At 46.2% G+C, this 16,892-nt stretch overlaps 1 protein-coding gene across 1 annotated transcript in view; it reads left to right on the top strand.

Moving 5' to 3' along the window:
• The window catches only part of GAN (gigaxonin), a 654,734-nt gene that overhangs the window by 134,350 nt on the left and 503,492 nt on the right, over positions 1 to 16,892 (top strand). The gene's annotated exons all lie outside the window — the stretch shown is intronic.

Below are 16,892 nucleotides of genomic sequence, written 5' to 3'. Positions count from 1 at the left end.
ATAATGCTCCATGCCAAAAACCATATTGCACAAATGTACCTTGCTGAGACCACCTCTTGACATCTTCAGCAACTGCCCTGCAGTGACTGCAGTGCAGGTTCAAAGATCACCTATGCATCCCTGAACACAGCTGCTGGAACAAGTTTCTACAGGCTGAGATGGGTTTTCCACTGTCTACCCCTCTCATTTTAAATATTATAATTCAGTACCCTAGCAGCGTGGTGGCAGTTATTAAAATATAAGCCTTTTCTAGTTATGACATGGCGGCTACTGTGGATACACAATTATACAGCTTCATGCTTTGTATGTTTTATTATGGTCATCTTGGTGAGCAGTGACCAATTCATGGCAGGGCTGGGTATTTATTCTCTGTATGACCTGGGAATCCCCACAACAACCTAGTTGGTACCCGACCCAGTAGGCCTCTTTTATCCTCTGAGGAGAGTTGACCCGTTTGTATAGCTTACAGTAACTGTCCCCAGAGAGGTCCCCTTGGGACCTGTGCTTCACAAACAGTCCTGTCTTGACAATCGCGATCTCACAGCAAGTTTTCTGATTACTGGAGTCCTTTTCAAGTAGGTTGACCGAGGAAGGGGGTGGAGTTGGAGTAGCCCAAATGTGAGGTCCAGACAGAGGTGTCTCACCATCTTGGTTTATGCTACGGATCCTAAACTTCCTATCCTCCTCCCAGCTTCCTGCAGAGCAGGCACAGTATTACTACAGCAGGCACCTGATTGGGAGTATAGTTATACCCCAAAGTCCTCTGCCAGAGAGGTGAAGTCAGGAGCTCCAATGAAGAGAGAACGCTCTTCTCCCCAACCATCCCCAAAGGCTTAGAATGATCAGCTGGCTGGACAAATCCTACTGCAACTGAGACACTGGTACCCAGGCACCCTGCTCCCTAAATGTGACCAACCCCTGCAAGTGCTCTCTGCAAACCTCCTTGCTTGGCAAGGGCAGAAGAAAGAAGTTGCATTGCTGTGAGATCCTGGGCTGGGTATCTGAGCAACCACAGAACCAAGATGGTGACCTCTGGCTCTCTGCAGCAACGAACCGCCCTGCTGCCAATTTGGATGTTTCAACAATGGAACCACCAGAGTCCTCTCTGACCTGGACACTGGACTGGCTCTGCATCTCAGACTTTCACTTGAGTCCACCACCCTGCTGTTTCCACATCTGAGAGCTGTCAAGTGTTCTACTACCCCAAACTTGGGGCTTTTTGCCGGTTTACCAGCTTCTTCGAAAGCTAAGCTTTTGCAGTACTCCGATTCCTTATCGAGTCTGCTGTGCCCACTTACCATTGGCCAGTCTGTGCACGCAAAGCTGCTGAGACTTCCAGCACCATCAACACTGCATCGCCTGCAATCAACTCTGCAGGACAGCCCTGCAATGTTGGAAGCTGGTGCCCAAGCTACCCTGCTGGACCCCAGCCCAATGACCGAAGCGCTCAGACTCCCAGTTAAGATGCCACAAAGCCTGGCTTGATGCTTTTAGGCCCACAAGACAAGGAACTAAAGGTAGTTGGAGAGGTCCTGTACCCCTGAGCTGTCTTGAGGAACTTGAGTGATTTTTAAGTACCCCCCTCTACCTTTTTTTTTTTTTTTTTAATATATTTCTTCAATAAAGTCTTACATTGTGCTGCTAAAATCTTTGCCCGTACACGCTTATCTACAAACCCAGCATGCCCCTTTTTTTTTAAGTCTGCTTTACTGGCCTGCTCTATAGGAAAAGACAGAGTGTGTGTTTTTTTTTTTTTTTATTTCGTGTGCACATTTTTGTTAGATTCTGTCAGGCTGTGAAGCCTCGGGCTATGTTGTAGCCCGCCCACATCATTGTGTGAGAGTGCGCCGTTGTGGACTGTTTGGGGGAAGGAAGTGACCTTGCGGGATAGGGAGGGGCTGGCGGGGACGCCGGCAGTTAGTTTGTATTCAATAAAGAATACACGTTGGAATTGAAGCGCCGTCTCCTGTGTTAGTTACTGTGTGCGTGTATGCGGCGTGAGTGAGGCCCAGCAACCACCTCACATTGGGGACGAGAGGAGACGCACACTGCGCGTGCCGAGGGCTGCAGTCGAGCAGTGCTGCGCGTCAGCGCCCTCACCCGCACTGGTCCCCGTGCGAGACCGCAGCAAGCTGGCAGCATCGCATATCTCAGGCCATAGCCCCACCAGCAGCTCACGAGGGAGCGCCGGCGATGCTCCCAGTACAGCTGGGACGAGAGCTCCGTCGGGAGAAGAACAACCGAAGAAGGTTGTGTTAAGTACCGGCCTGTGGCGAACGTTGCCACCTAGCCCTGCCCCTCCCCCCACCCACACGAGGAGAAGCACGGGAGAGGAGGCAGGAGGAAGGGAAACCGCAGAAACTCGTGAGTTCCACCACGAGAACCCATCCAAGGCAACAAATGAGTGCCCTACCCACGTGGAAGGCTTTCAAGAAAGATACAAGGCAGTAGACTAGTCCTGCCTGCTTGAAAATGTATGGACAGTTATAAGAAAGCAGTCAATATTTAAAACTGTCCAGGATTACCACACCCTATCCACACAGGAGGAAGAAGAGCATGCACCCAAACAGACCAAGAGGCACGCCACTTGAGCCTCACCATGACAGACCACACCTCATCAACAGCTGCCACTGCCTCATCATCGGCACCCGCAGCGGCAGGCACGGAGGGAGCCACAGGCGGAAATGCCGCTCAGACACCAGTGGCAGGAGGGACCGCGCAGGTGATGCACATGCCCAGCCCATTCGACTTGCGAGATACCACAAATCTAGGCCCCAGGTGGGCCACATGGCTTTGAGACTTTAAAATCTACGCGGGAGTGGTGGGCCTTGCGGAGGATGACAAGCTCAAATATACTCTATCCATGGCTATAGGACCAGCCGTAAGAGACATTGCTGGTGAACTGACAACTGGGACACAGCAGTATATGAAGAGGTACACCACAAATTGTCAGAGTACTTCGCTCCACATACCAATGTCAATTATGAGCGCCATATTTTTCACTCCACCCGGCAAGAAAAAGGCAAGTCGTTAGACAACTATGTCATGCCCCTGCGCATCAAACAAAAGTACTGTGAATTTCACTGCTACTCGAACGAGGAAGCCCTAAGGTCACAGGTAATGGCCAGCTGCCAATCCCAAGCCTTCAGAAAAATGCTTCAAAAACAAAGATTGCTGGAAGAAATTTTGGCCCTAGCCAGAATGGAAGCGGCTGTCGAATCACAACTAGACAACCTAGGAAAAATAAACAGCTCACGACCACCGCAGACACTCAACAGGCTAGACTCATCCACAAATCGAGCAGGAGGGCGGTCAGAGGTCACATGCTACAGGTGTGGCTATGAATACCCACACACGGGGGACTGCCCTGCTATAGAACAATGTGCCGCCTGCAGAGGCATGGACCACTTCCATGCGATGTGCAAAAATGCTCCCCAGCCGGAGCTAGCAGGGAAAGAACACAAGAACGCTGTAGGACGACCCGCCACAGCCCAACGAGCAACATGGCCGAATGGGACCACAAACCCTCACGAAGAGAGAAGGACCGCAGAAACGCACATCCCAGGGAGGACAGGCGATCACAAGAAGGGGGGTGAGGTGGAGCGCAGCCACAGAAGGCGATTCGTCCGATACATAGAAATTAGCTTGCCGTCCAGCAGTGAGACCCTATCGTCACAGGACGACCAAAGAAAAAAAGGGTACGTATGGGCTCTCAACAATGCAACGGCCACCCAACATAGCCCGATCCTCACGCTGCAAGTAAATTACACTCCAATAGAGTTCCTAATAGACACAAGGGGCTACAGTGAACATTATCAGCGAACAAGCATATAATTCGCTATCTCACCAACCAAAAATATGCAAGGCCACGTTGGACATATACCCACATGTCGCAACCACGCCACTGCCGTGCAAGGGCACTATCACAGCATGGGGCGCAAACAAGTCTCATGCGGCGAAAATTCCCCAACACATTCTGAACACTGAGGCAAACCGTGGATGCATCCTAAGTTTTAAAACAGCAGTCGACATGGGCCTCGTACATATCCTGTACCAGCTAATGGCACACAAATACTTCGCTACACCCAAGGCCATACACAAAGCGTTCCCGAAACTGTTTAAAGGGCTAGGCAAGCTGAAAAACAGGAAAGTCCACCGACACATCAACCCGGACGTGCCCCCTGTGGCGCAACACTACAGGGGCATTCCAGTGAACATACAGAAGCAAGTAGAGGAGGAACTGGATAAATTGATAAAGCTGCATGTCATTGGGCCAGTTCAGGGGCCCACACCGTGGGTGTCACTGATCGTCCCGGTTCCCAAGAAATCCCCTGACGGTTCCATACGCTTATGCGTGGACATGAAGAGAACCAACATTGCCATCCAAAGGGAGAGACACCAAGGATCACTGACATGGTCCACCTCCTCCATGGAGCAAAGGTCTTCCAAGCTAGACCTAACAAGGGGGTATCACCAGATTGAAATAAGCCCCGAGTCCCGATACATCACAACCTTCGTAACACATCTAGGTTTGTTTCAGTACAAAAGACTCAGTTTCGGAATATCGTCGGATGCAGAGATCTTTCAGGAAGAGATCCACAAAGTCATCCGTCACATATCGAACTGTCTAAATTACTCGGACGACGTGCTGGTATTCGACAAAACCAAAGAACAACATGACACAGCCTTGCACCGTGTGTGTGCCGCCATGGAATCGGCAGGTCTCACGCTCAACAAAGACGAGTGCAAGTTCGGCAAGGGCTCACTATGATTTTTTGGCCACATCTTTTCAGACCAGGGCATGCGGCCAGACCCATGCAAGGTTTGGCACTCAACATGGCCCTGCCCCCACGCAAACACCTCAGAGCTATGCTCTTTTCTAGGTCTTGCAAGTTATTGCTTGAGATACCTCAAGGACTATCCGACGGTGAGCAACCGACTATGACTGCTCACAAACAAGGACCAGCCATTCACCTGGTCAAGTGAGTGCCAACAGGTGTTCGAATCCATCAGAAACTCCATCTAGGAGGCAGAACACATGGCATACTTCGACGCCCAAAGGGACACAGAGGTTATGGTCGATGCCAGCCCAGTGGGGCTGGGGGCTATTCTATCCCAAAAAGACCCCCAGGACCAGGCTAAAGTATTCATCTTAGTCTACGCCAGCAGAAGCCTCATCTCCACAGAACAGGCCTACTCCCAGGCCGAGAAAGAAAGCCTAGCAGTGGTGTCGGCCTGCAAATATATTTACACCTATTCTTATACGGTAAGGAGTTTACAGTTGTCACGGACCATCGGGCACTGCTCACCATCTACGGCGACCCCAAATCGAGGATGCCCCGAGGATAGCAAGATGGGGGTTGAGGCTACAGGACTACAAGTTCAACATCAAGCATCGCCCGGGAAAGGAGGACAATCCGGCGGATTATTTATCCAGACACCCATCGGGATCAGCACAGACTCAACCTTCCATAGCAGACGCATACATCAACTATGTGGTACACCATCTGCAACCATTTCCCATAGATTGGACGGAAGTGATAAGCACATCCGAGCAAGACCTGGTGCTGCAAATCGTCAAACACTGTATACAGACAGACGAGCGCCTATGAAACAGGCAAAACAAGAACCAGAAAAGATGAGAGACGACATACAGTGGATTGACCACATGAGGGATGAACTATCAATTGTGGATGATCACGTCATACTGAAAGTTTGCAAAGTCATAATACCCGAATCACTGCGGGAAAGGATAATACAACTGGCCCACGAAGGACACAAGAGTGGCAGCAACAAAACGACTCCTAAGACAAAAAGTCTGGTTCCCAAAGCTCGATGCCATGGTGGACTCATTGTTAGGCGGATGCACAACGTGCGCGCAGCTCGCGCCCCTGCCACACCCAAGCCCGATGCAAATGTCCAAGCTGCCAGACCGAGTCTGGGACGAACTAGCGGTAGATTTATTTGGACCCATGCGGAATGGCACATATGTATTAGTTCTGGTGGAGGAACACTCACGATTCCCCGAAGCACAGGTAGCCGAAAGCACGGCCGCCACATGCATCATACCAGCCCTGGACTGCATGCTGTCTGCATACGGCATTCCCAGAGTGATACAATCGGACAACGGCCCGCCCTTTGCCAGCACAGACTTCCAGAACTTTGCCAGGTACATGGGTTTTCATCACAGAAAGATTACACCAAGATGGGCCCAAGCAAATGGCACCGTGGAGAAGTTCATGGCCAACATTAAAAGAGCACTACAAATCGCCAATATACTAAACGAGCCATTCGAACAAGCCCTATACCAACTGCTCAGGGAATACAGACACACACCTCACAGCACCACGGGGGTCTGCCCGGCTGACCTCATGTTCAGGCGACCTGTGAAAACAACGCTACCAGAGTACCCAACACCCAAGCCCCCAACACCATTAGGACTTCAGGCCAGAGAAAAAGACCAAGAAGAAAAAGAGAAGATTAAACGAAATGCGGACACATGTCGTAACGTACAAGAGTCAAACAATGAACCAGGCGACCAGGCATTGATGCGGCAGGCAACAGGCTGGAAAGAAGATTCCCCATTCGCCCCTGAGCTACTGACAGTAACGCGAAGGAAGGGCACCATGGTCACTGCTGAAAGATAAGGACGATAATCGATAACCCGAAATGTCTCACAGGTCAAATGGACGGCAACACCACTCAGAGGGAGATGGGAATCGGACGAAAAAACAAGAGACTGGCGCGAAGCGCATGATCCCTACCTCGTAGACAACGAAGCGTCTGAGGATGAAGGTCCCGATTGGGGCCCGCTGGAACGTGCCCGACACACAACCCCAGAGAAGTCTAGACGACGCCAGCTGAGTCGCATGAAACCACAGAGACTCATAGAAGAAATAGGGTAAGAGACACCAGAGAACTGCCGAGTTAAAAAGGCAGGAGATGTCAGGCTGTGAAGCCTCGGACTACGTTGTAGCCCACCCACATCGTTGTGCGAGAGTCTGCCGTTGTGGACTGTTTGGGGGAAGGAAGTGACATTGCGGGATCGGGAGTAGCTGGCGGGGACGCCGGCAGTTAGTTTGTATTCAATAAAGAATACACGTTGGAATTGAAGCTCAGTCTCCCGTGTTACTGTGTGCGTGTATGCAGTGTGAGTGAGGCCCAGCAACCCCCTTACAGATTCTATTTTTATAGAACCTTGGATGGACGACTGTACTATTGTTGTTGTTTCTGTGCCTCCTCATGCTCATCATGAATAATATAGCCTGCCCATGTTGCCAAAAGAGGACAAGATATGCCTTTGTCTGTGTCTGTTTTCACCATTATGATTGGGATCACTGCTTGTTTAGTAGTGTGGGACTGAGTAGGAAATGTTGCCACTATTCATATCTGTACTCCCGGTGAGCAGTAATCCTTTTGTCCCTGGTGCTCTAGCATGTGTGACTTTATAGATTGATAAACATGTCTTCTGTTCTGCACAGTGAAGTTTTCAGACTGCTTTGCAAAGTGTCTTATTGATTTTAAAATTAAATTCAGAAGTGACTTATTCACCACTTCTAAATATTGTACAATTACTTTCTGAAAATCGAGGAATTAGAAAGCATGCGTATGGTATGCCATGACGACCATGGCACAGCATGCAAGTTGTTCCTCCTTTATTGACTTGTAGATATTGCACTTGAATATAGTGCATTATGATGAGCCTGTATTTTAAATGTTTTCAAATGATAGATTCCAAACATGGCACTTTCCCCAATGACCGATCTAAGTGTTCGATAGAGTTGCAAAGAAGGAAAGAACAATCAAGACCTAAATAGCAGGAAGAAAAGTAGAAAAAGGATAATTGCCCTTTTCCTTGTATTCATAAACCACTGTGCATAGCCTGTGTTATTGGGGGCAACAGTGATGCTTTTATGGTAGAATTGAACACTTTGCTTTTGACATTCTTAGTTCCTCCTAACCTGTGAATCAATTAACTTTATCTAGTTACAAAAGTGTAAATAAGACAGGATTTTTGTGGATCTTTGCTCCAATAGGCCAGGGTTCCCATTTCTTTCTGAATCCAGCTGTGAGGATGTTTTTACTTTTGATACACAAAATGTGCTAAACAGGCAGATGCCCCACGTTTACATGGCATGGTAGGACACCCCTTCCTTTTGGCAGAGGATGCTTCACTCTGAATGCTTTTCTGCAAAAGTATACAAATTCCACCTACTTCATTATCTGGTATTCCTGGGGGTGACCTGCACTTGCAGGAGTGCCATGAACACTTTTCTTTAGGGTGCTTGACAACTCCATGTCTCTGGGTCCTGGCCACACAGCTCACTAGCCCATTCTCATTCCTAAACATTTCGGCACATGCTTGTGCTTCCACTTCTCCCAGGATCACCCATTGTGATCTTAGAATTTGTCTTTTTACCCTGTCTACTGTAGAAGCCTCTGGGCAGGACATGCTGCTTTCTCAAAAGTCCTTCTCTGATCTCTCATTCTACCAACGTTTTGAATCTCCTCCTTCCATCATAAGCCTCCATTCTGCAACTTCACTACTTTCACTGTCCCCCTTCCACAGATTGCAGTTTCTCACTTCCACCTCTCTTCTCTAAACCATCTCCCTTCTATTGATGTTCCTCCAATCCACTTCACTCTGATCACCCTCATCTTTCCTCCATTTAATTTGTAGGTTTTTGTGGAAGGAAATAATGACTCTTCACCCTCAATGCTATCTTAAGTGCTGAAACTAAACAGCAGGGGCAGTGAGATGTCAAACTAGAACAGGAATGTTATCACTGTTTTCCTCAATGCAAGTCGATTGTAGGTGTTGCTAATGTCTTCCTTAAGGGCATTCAATTATTTCTCTGCCAAAACCAAAGGCTGGAAAGTTTCAAATGATTGATGAACATTGTGCACCAGATGGAAGCTTTGAGGCCTGGCTGATTTGTGCCAAAGTGTTTTTTGAGATGGAGAAGTTACGAATTCGAAAGCTCTGTGGGCCGAAGTTAGCAACTTGAACATGATCTTTTCCTTCACAGGTAGACAATAACATTTCCTCCATATCGTGTTGATATGGCCTCGACACAGGATGTTTGGAACAATCATTTCCTGTGTTTTGCAACATGTGGAGACTGAATGATGGATTCAGAAATGCTGGTGTAAGTGCATTGCATTAGTTCAATTTAGAGACAATGGTTCTAGCTATGTTGGTCAAAGCATTTACAAAAGTGAAGGTTTAAATTCTGTGATTAAAATCGAGTAGTAACTGGTAGAGCTTCACTTAGGGATTTATAGTTGCTCGAAACCAGACTGATACCAAGGGTTTTAGCCTTTGTTTGGACTTTAAAGGATTGGCCTGCTAGAGTGAACTTGGAATACACTTCAGTGGATGTCTGTACCCAATAAAGGGAGGCTAATTGCAGGATCTATTTTCTTTTGGATCGGTCCCAAACAATTCTCAGACCTATATAACTTTCCATGCAACTGAGAATGGACTGAATGTGCACAACATTGGACTGGTAGTCGCCATCTAGAGAGAAGACTTTTTGGGCTGTTGGCACCATAGTTTTGAAAGGTGCCTTCACAATCTAACAGAATATTGTGTTCTGGTTTCATGTACAAATTGAAGAGGGGTTCACCGGTCTTGCCTCTGTGATGCATGATCCCTAGGTATAAAATGTGATGTTCTGTGACTTAGAAAGGAAGTGAGCCATCTGCGTTCTCCAATACCATTGCCGTTTCTCTGCAATGGTGGCATAACTTTGAATGGTCAATAGTTTTGGATACAGCTGATGGCTCAAGAAGCAGCAGATGGCCGGTATGGCCTTTATCCATTATTTGTAGGAGGTAATCTTTTGTAGCAATGAGAGCCAGTTCATTCCCTCTAGCCGGAAGAAAACCAGATTGACCAACCTGAAACTTTTCTAAGAAGGCCTGTAATTGAGTAAAAGCACTTCAATCAAGAATCTTCAAAAGGAACATTAGTGATGGAGCTGTAGTTGGAGCAGTTCTCTGGGTCGTTAGCGGACTTTTTATGTTCTACAGTGACCTAACCTTGTTTGAGTACGCCCAGGACCCAGCAATCTCTAAACGAGATGTTAATACACTTTCTAATCATTGGGCTTAAGAGGTTTGCACAATTGTTGATGATAAACAAAGGGAATTGGTCGCAAGGTCGCCTGGGCTCCTGGTCAGTTTGAGACGCAAATAGAAAAGGAATTTAACTCTAGTGGCTCTACACGTGCTTAGTGGAGGTGAAGAAATGGTAGGTATAACGGAATGAATAGTGATCTTTTTGTCTCAAAATAATTGATTTTTATTGCACCACATAAAGGACGAATGAACGGTTTTACCAGCGACCCAGGGGTCACTTGGCCTTCTTAGGATTTTAAAGGCCCCCTTTTGGGAAATTAGATGCAGGTTCAATTTGAGTGCAGTCGCTCCTTTTTGCCTCCAGAATGACACCTTTGTAGTCCTTCCTTGCATGCTTTAGTTTCCTGCAATTGGCTTGATTTCAGATTGTCCTACACCTACACTCTGTACTGCTGTGGGTGGTTTTGTAATCAGTAGTGAGATTCTCCCCGATTTTCTTTTTTTTTTTTTAATGTTTTTTTTTTTTTTTAGAGATGTCATCATTGTAGGTAGAAATGGGCATCCTTCCCTAGGTCTGACTCCGTATTAAGCAGTGCCCTAGAGAGCAAGCTGTGAGCTTGCCTTAGTTGGAGAAATGTTCTAAGTAATGACCCAGTCGTGTGTATGTCCTATGTGGGTGGGGGATGGCCATTAAAAAGGCAAACGCCAATTAGGTGAGCATGTTTCACATGACTATGGCCTGAAAGTTGTTGCAATCATTAAAGTCCAGATTAGTCACCCAGTCGAATGAGGGGGGTACAGTTTGTTAAAGGAGAGACTTGACTCCACGAGGTGCTTGAGGAAAGATTGTGTGGTGAGCCGTAAATATCTACAATGCACACAGGAATAGCTGATATTTATGCTCAAGATCTTACAGCCTGGAAAAGCTAGGTGTGGCGAAATTGAAGCTTTAACAGAGTGAGAGTCGTGGAATGTTCCCTTCCCGTCGTGAGTATAGGTAGCATTGGAGCAGTGCACAAGCGATGGCAAGAGCAGAACGATCTTTAAGCCAGGTTCCTAGAATGAGAACATAGATATATGGTGCTGCACAGTAAAATCTTGAATCCCTGAGCTGTGACAAGGGACAAATAAAGCATTAATAAGTGCCCATTGATATGGATCTGGCGTGCTATTCATGGGTCTGGTCCTTAAGGCAGAAAAGGAGCGGGGTCATTGACTTGATAGTATCAAGTGGGTTATCAGACAAACAATTGTTTGGAGAACAGAGCGGCCAGGAGCCTATCGAATCTGGTAGTTGATTTGGAGCAGTGCCTGGGAGGACCAAGTAGGACGGTTCAGACTAGAAGACCAGCCTGGTTGAAATGTGTCTGACGGGCTCAGTGATGACAAAATCACATTGAGGGGCCTCCTTGAGAATAGACACTGAAGCAGTGATATGGGCCATAGGCCAAGTCTCTGCTAGTATTAAGATTGTGTGTGACACGAGGCGGAGTAGAGTGTTCACGGAACAGGGACATGCTCAATGGAGGCTCTTGTACAGGTCAAGGCAGTATATGGTGTGCTTCAATGCATAACATACGCAACATCAATTAAATGACATCTTAGCATACATTCCTATCTTGCTCCAAGAGCTATCCCCACACTCTTTTCACTGCAAGTTCAAAGGGGCTAATGGAGAGAGTGCAGCAGTAATGATCTTCTCCACTCCTAGAAGTGCCAAAGAACTGTGCTGAAGTGCTAGCCAAGAAAAGTTATTTCTATTTCAAAAAGCTGCAAAACGGAAGTAACCAAGATGATAGTTTTAAGCGACCTATATTCTGTTTGGCAAAGACCAGAACGTGTTCATATTTTTATATTTTTTTAAAGTCCTTTAGTTCCATTCCTAGAAATGTAAGTTGTTCTACAATTACAGTATTTCTACTGTAAACACTGCAAGGTCTCAACTTTTTGAGTAAAGTTGAGGTTGGTGGATCTAAATCCCATTATTTTTCAGAAGGTGCATCATATTGATGAGTGAACACTTGTGCAATGCACATCGTCCTACAGCCAAATTCATTTTGATGGAAAACTTGCTTTTTGCATACATCTGTGTAACTGGTGCTCAACCATGAACTGATAATAAACTCCTTGACATTCTATCTCCTCACTCTGTTGCTTTTTATCAGCTGGTAGGTTAGAAGAAGCAGGCAGACCGGAACATGAAATTCTTGAACACTTCAAAAGCCCTCACTATCCACATGCTTTCCCTACTTAACAAAACTAACTAGGGTTCTTGTCGTCAGTAGTGAAGTCCAAAAAGTAAACCAGTCTGTCCTCCATCTTAAATCTATTTTGGCCCTACCCTAAGCAAAAAACAACAAAATTCAAGGAGAATGACTCCCTTCGACTCGATAGGCTGTTTGGCCCCAACAGATGATTTCGAAATAGTTGTTGGCCATCTCTTGGATTTATACCTTTAGTTTTTCTCTGGGATTTCTCACCCCCCTGGCGTCCTTTTTAGAGATTAACCTTTTCTCCTTGCAGTATTTGCGTGTTCATCCCTTTGAGCTAATTTATCTTGAAGTGTCTCTAAGATTCACTTTCCCCAACACTTTAAAGGAACCAAATGTCCCTTCTCTTGATCTTGACTCTTTATACATTTTTGCTTTATTTCCCCCAAAACAACGTGCTTTACACAAATCTTCTCTTGGTCTTTATGAACACTTGTGTCACTGGGACGATTAGGCTGAGTCCTATGATGATTTACAATCTCCTTTTCCTTTCCTCTCTCACTGAGACAAACCAGATTACTCCAATCGTTCTATTCATTTTTCCAGATGTGCCGAGTAACAATGCCCCAATTATTGTCACCGCCTCTTCCTGGGTCTCCCGCTCTCCTCTTTACCTTTCTTGCAGAGGGGTTGCGTCACTTGGTCAGCGTTCTTTTCCGACTCTTCTCCGACTTGTCAGGATGTTTCTTGTGCAGCATTCAGCATCTGCTTCTTGCACCTTTCTCTATGCTTCTCAGAATCTGGTTTTGCTGTCGGTAAGGCATTTCCCTCCTCCTTTGGTCTGACATCCACTGATTTGGCATTCGTCCCTTCTGGGACTGGTTAACTTCATGTGCTCTCTAGCCCATTCAAGCAGAAATTACCTCCTTTGTGCCTCCATGGAATCGACGTAAGCTTGCAGGCTTTCAGTAACCTGTTTCTCTCTTGAGTGTCCCTGCTGGTTCCAGTTATCATGCCTCTCGGCTTTCCACATTTCACCTTTGTCTTGGGAACCAGCCTTCATTCCGGTACTACAGCTTCCCTCTGACAGCTGAGACGAAGTTCCTAGGCTTCTCTCTGGACTTATGTCTCCTCCCACATTTATGATGAGACTCATAACTCCAGTGGTTTTCTTCGTCCCAGTATTACTGGTTTCCAACCACTGAGCGATCAGCATTACTCTCTCATCCTTGATCTACCATTATGATTGCATTATCATATTTGCAACTGCAGGAGAAAGCTGGCCATTCAGGGGTCCAGTAAAGTAAGCAAAAAAGCACCAGTCCGCTGCATCTCTGCCCAACCATCACCTTGTCCTTGCAGGCAGTGCCCCAGGCCATCCCCACTGTAGTACTTCACCTTGTCCCCCTACCCCACCCAAATCCCCAAGCCAGCACCTCTTTACACTCGGCTGTGTATCTCCAGGTCCATCTACTAGTTATTTCCAATCGCGTACAGACCTACATGTAATTTCTTTTTTGAAGGAAGCATGAAATGCGTGAAGCCTGGTTACCTTAAGACAAACAAAACAAGTATTGGCTCCCCAGATGGCAGCTCGGAGTGCCAAAATGGCAATAAATACTACTTTCATGTGTACACAGGGCTGGAATGCTGAGCTTGGGCTTACCTGGCTCTGGCATGAGGGCCGTTACAAACCCTGTCCCCGCCCCCCCCCCCACGACCTCCTCCTGAAAGTGGTATTTAACGATGTATTGAAAACTGTTGATATCAGTACCAGGCAAGGGCCATCTTGCCCACTTGAAGTTAATGATTATCCTGCCTGCCACAACACCTTACTACGTACTTTGTCTCTAGCAATGGATTTCATTTAACATTGTGAACGTCTTGATTTTTGATACTTCTGAACTTCTTGCACAGCAAGATGGGGCAGGCATACAGTATGTACAACACTGACTGCACAGAGCTGCCTTGCACTTAAAACTGAATTGTTTTCAGAGCCTTTTATCATAGCGATTTCTGTCCATTGATGCAGCTAACCTTTACATTTCACAGACCCTCATCTCGCCAATGCCTTACTTCAGAGGTACACAAATAACTTCTGGTGACATTAAAATATTAGTACACTTTTGCTGCATCTTAAAAAGTCCCACAGATTGGAACTTCTTTTGCGTTTCATAATAATTCTGGCAGGTGCCATATCCATTGCACTGGCTTTCTGTAACATTGGCCATTAAGCAAATTCAGGCAATCTAAGTGCAGCTCCACAATGATGTAATAAAATACAAAACTGGGTCTTCAATTATCCTACTATGCATATGTCCTCCACCTGCATGAATTAGCAGTCATTTTCGTTGTCTTTTCTGCAATTGGAGGCACTCTGGATTCCCAGGCAGGTAGCGTGCTTATGATAGCCCCTCAAGCATATTAGAATAGGAATGTGCAGATCTTCTGGATGCAAAGGACATTTCTGCTCTAACAGTACTTTTCCGAATCCTGTAGGTGTTCAAAGTTGAGGGGAAACGTTCGCATTTTGCTCTTTGGCGTTACACAGACTATGTACGTCTCTGTTCTCCTTTACCTTCCACTCACGCCGTCAGATACACAGAAGCTACATGTTCAACTCACGCAGACCGTTAAAACATAATAAAAAGTATAAGAAAAGACCACGTATGAAATTGGTTTGCATGAGCTGGAACATCTTTGAAAAACAGAACTACATAATTGGAGGTCCTATTGATTGTAGAAGGCTCTTTGTGCCAATGCACTGGGGGAAACGGTGTTGCTCCTAATGCGCTTGTTATGGTTTCTATATTTAATATTTTCATTGAAGGTTTTAGGTTAGAATTATTAATGATGTACACGGAGGTTATTATCTACAGTTCCCTATCCCACACGTTAACAATTGGATATGTAATGAAGCAAAACATACATTTAAGCAACGTACTAATTTGTATCCTCGTTTACCAGATCCAAAGTTGGCCTTTAGTTATATTGAAGTTTGCATGCAAATGAGATATCAGGAGTACAAACTGGTAAAGCCCAAGGCTTTGCACTGTCATCAGTTCCCAGATTAAAGTTCATAAGTGAAGACAAAATACTGTTGATGCCTTAATGGAGAACGATCTTGCCACCGAAAATGCTGCCACATTCTGTATGACGACACTCATGCCCTCGAGCCCACAGGTACTTCAGAAATGAAGCAGCTGCTCAAACAGGTTCCTTTTGCGCGGCCATGAGGCCATTAGGCCTGTCGAGGCATGGTGTGTATTCCGTCGGTACTTACTGGTGCAAAGACCTATGCCTACCCATTCATTTACTGAAACAAATGAGTTCCCCCGATTCCATCCTCCCCAAGAGACGAGCATGGAGAGCCTATAATCTCCCAACCTATTCATAGGTTTGGGTCATCCGCATACACCTGATAAAACAAGGTTTGTCTCGGTATACTGTTATGGAGAGGTGCAAGCAACTGTTCAAATGGAGAGGCGAATAGGAAACAATTAGGGCCGATTTGTAGACAGCTTTTGGAACGTCACAGCGCCAGCTCAACCAGTCTGTGTACCTCCCTTTCTGTTTCTCCCCCACATTCAATAGGCTCCAACTTCCAATGGAGTAGAAATGACTCCTTCAAAGTTTCATGAACAAAGTTGGTCCTCGTAGAGAGATTGCTAGATGTACCATCCCAACCTTGAAGCCTCCCAACCTTTGGGCTTCTGATGAATCCCTCTCTCCCATTACATAACTCACTCCCACGTGCTCTTTCTCCTAATATAACGCAATGACCACCCCCATTTTTATAGTGCCCTTTTCCATTTGGATTCTGGGAAGGAAAACGTGTACCATAATCTTCTACAAAAAGGCATGCTCTGCCGCTCCTTACATCACAAAGTGCCAGTGGCATGCAACTAGCACTGCAAGATCCTGCGCATGCTGTAACTGGTGCCTTTATGCAATCTTTCGTAATTGCGTAAATGTGAATGTTCCATAAACAATGGCCCTTTCTTCTCTGGAAGCAGCAACATATGCATGAAAGGCCTCTGGCCATCCACTCCCAAAGTGACTGAATGCGCAGAATGTTTGCAAAGTGCATCAATTGTGAAAGTTATTGTGATTGTGTTGGGAGGAAAAAAAGGTGCTCTACCACGCCCAATAAATGCCGCGTTTGTGACGTTTCTGAGATGCTATTTACACTAAATAAAGCTATGACCTATTTTTTATGGGATGCTGTGGAGTCTGAAATAGTTCGGTCAGTCCTTGCTGTCAGTTAGTGTGCATACTTGCCAAAACCTTTATAAACAGGCTTAACTAAAAGATGGCCTTGAATTCCTCTTCCGAGAAGCAGTGCTCAGGACCATTGTCAACAAAGTTCATTAAACATGACAGACGTTGTGCAGGCGAGGCATCTAAGAGGCATGGCTGCTGAGCCTGCTCATGGAAGGCACTGTCGGACAGTTACATAAATCATGTGGGTAGGTAATTGAATTAACTCAAAATAGACACGATTTAAGAGCTGTACACGTCTATCGTTGGCCCATTTCCAGTGGCATAAACAAGCAGATGATTTTGCAACTGTTTCTTTTCCTAATTTAGGAAAGGAAA

The sequence above is a fragment of the Ambystoma mexicanum genome, chromosome 1p, assembly GCF_040938575.1.
Source record: "Ambystoma mexicanum isolate Mex_15411 chromosome 1p, UKY_AmexF1_1, whole genome shotgun sequence".
Taxonomy (NCBI): domain Eukaryota; kingdom Metazoa; phylum Chordata; class Amphibia; order Caudata; family Ambystomatidae; genus Ambystoma; species Ambystoma mexicanum.
Note: the sequence above shows the minus strand (reverse complement) of the source record. Positions and strands in the feature narration are given on the sequence as shown.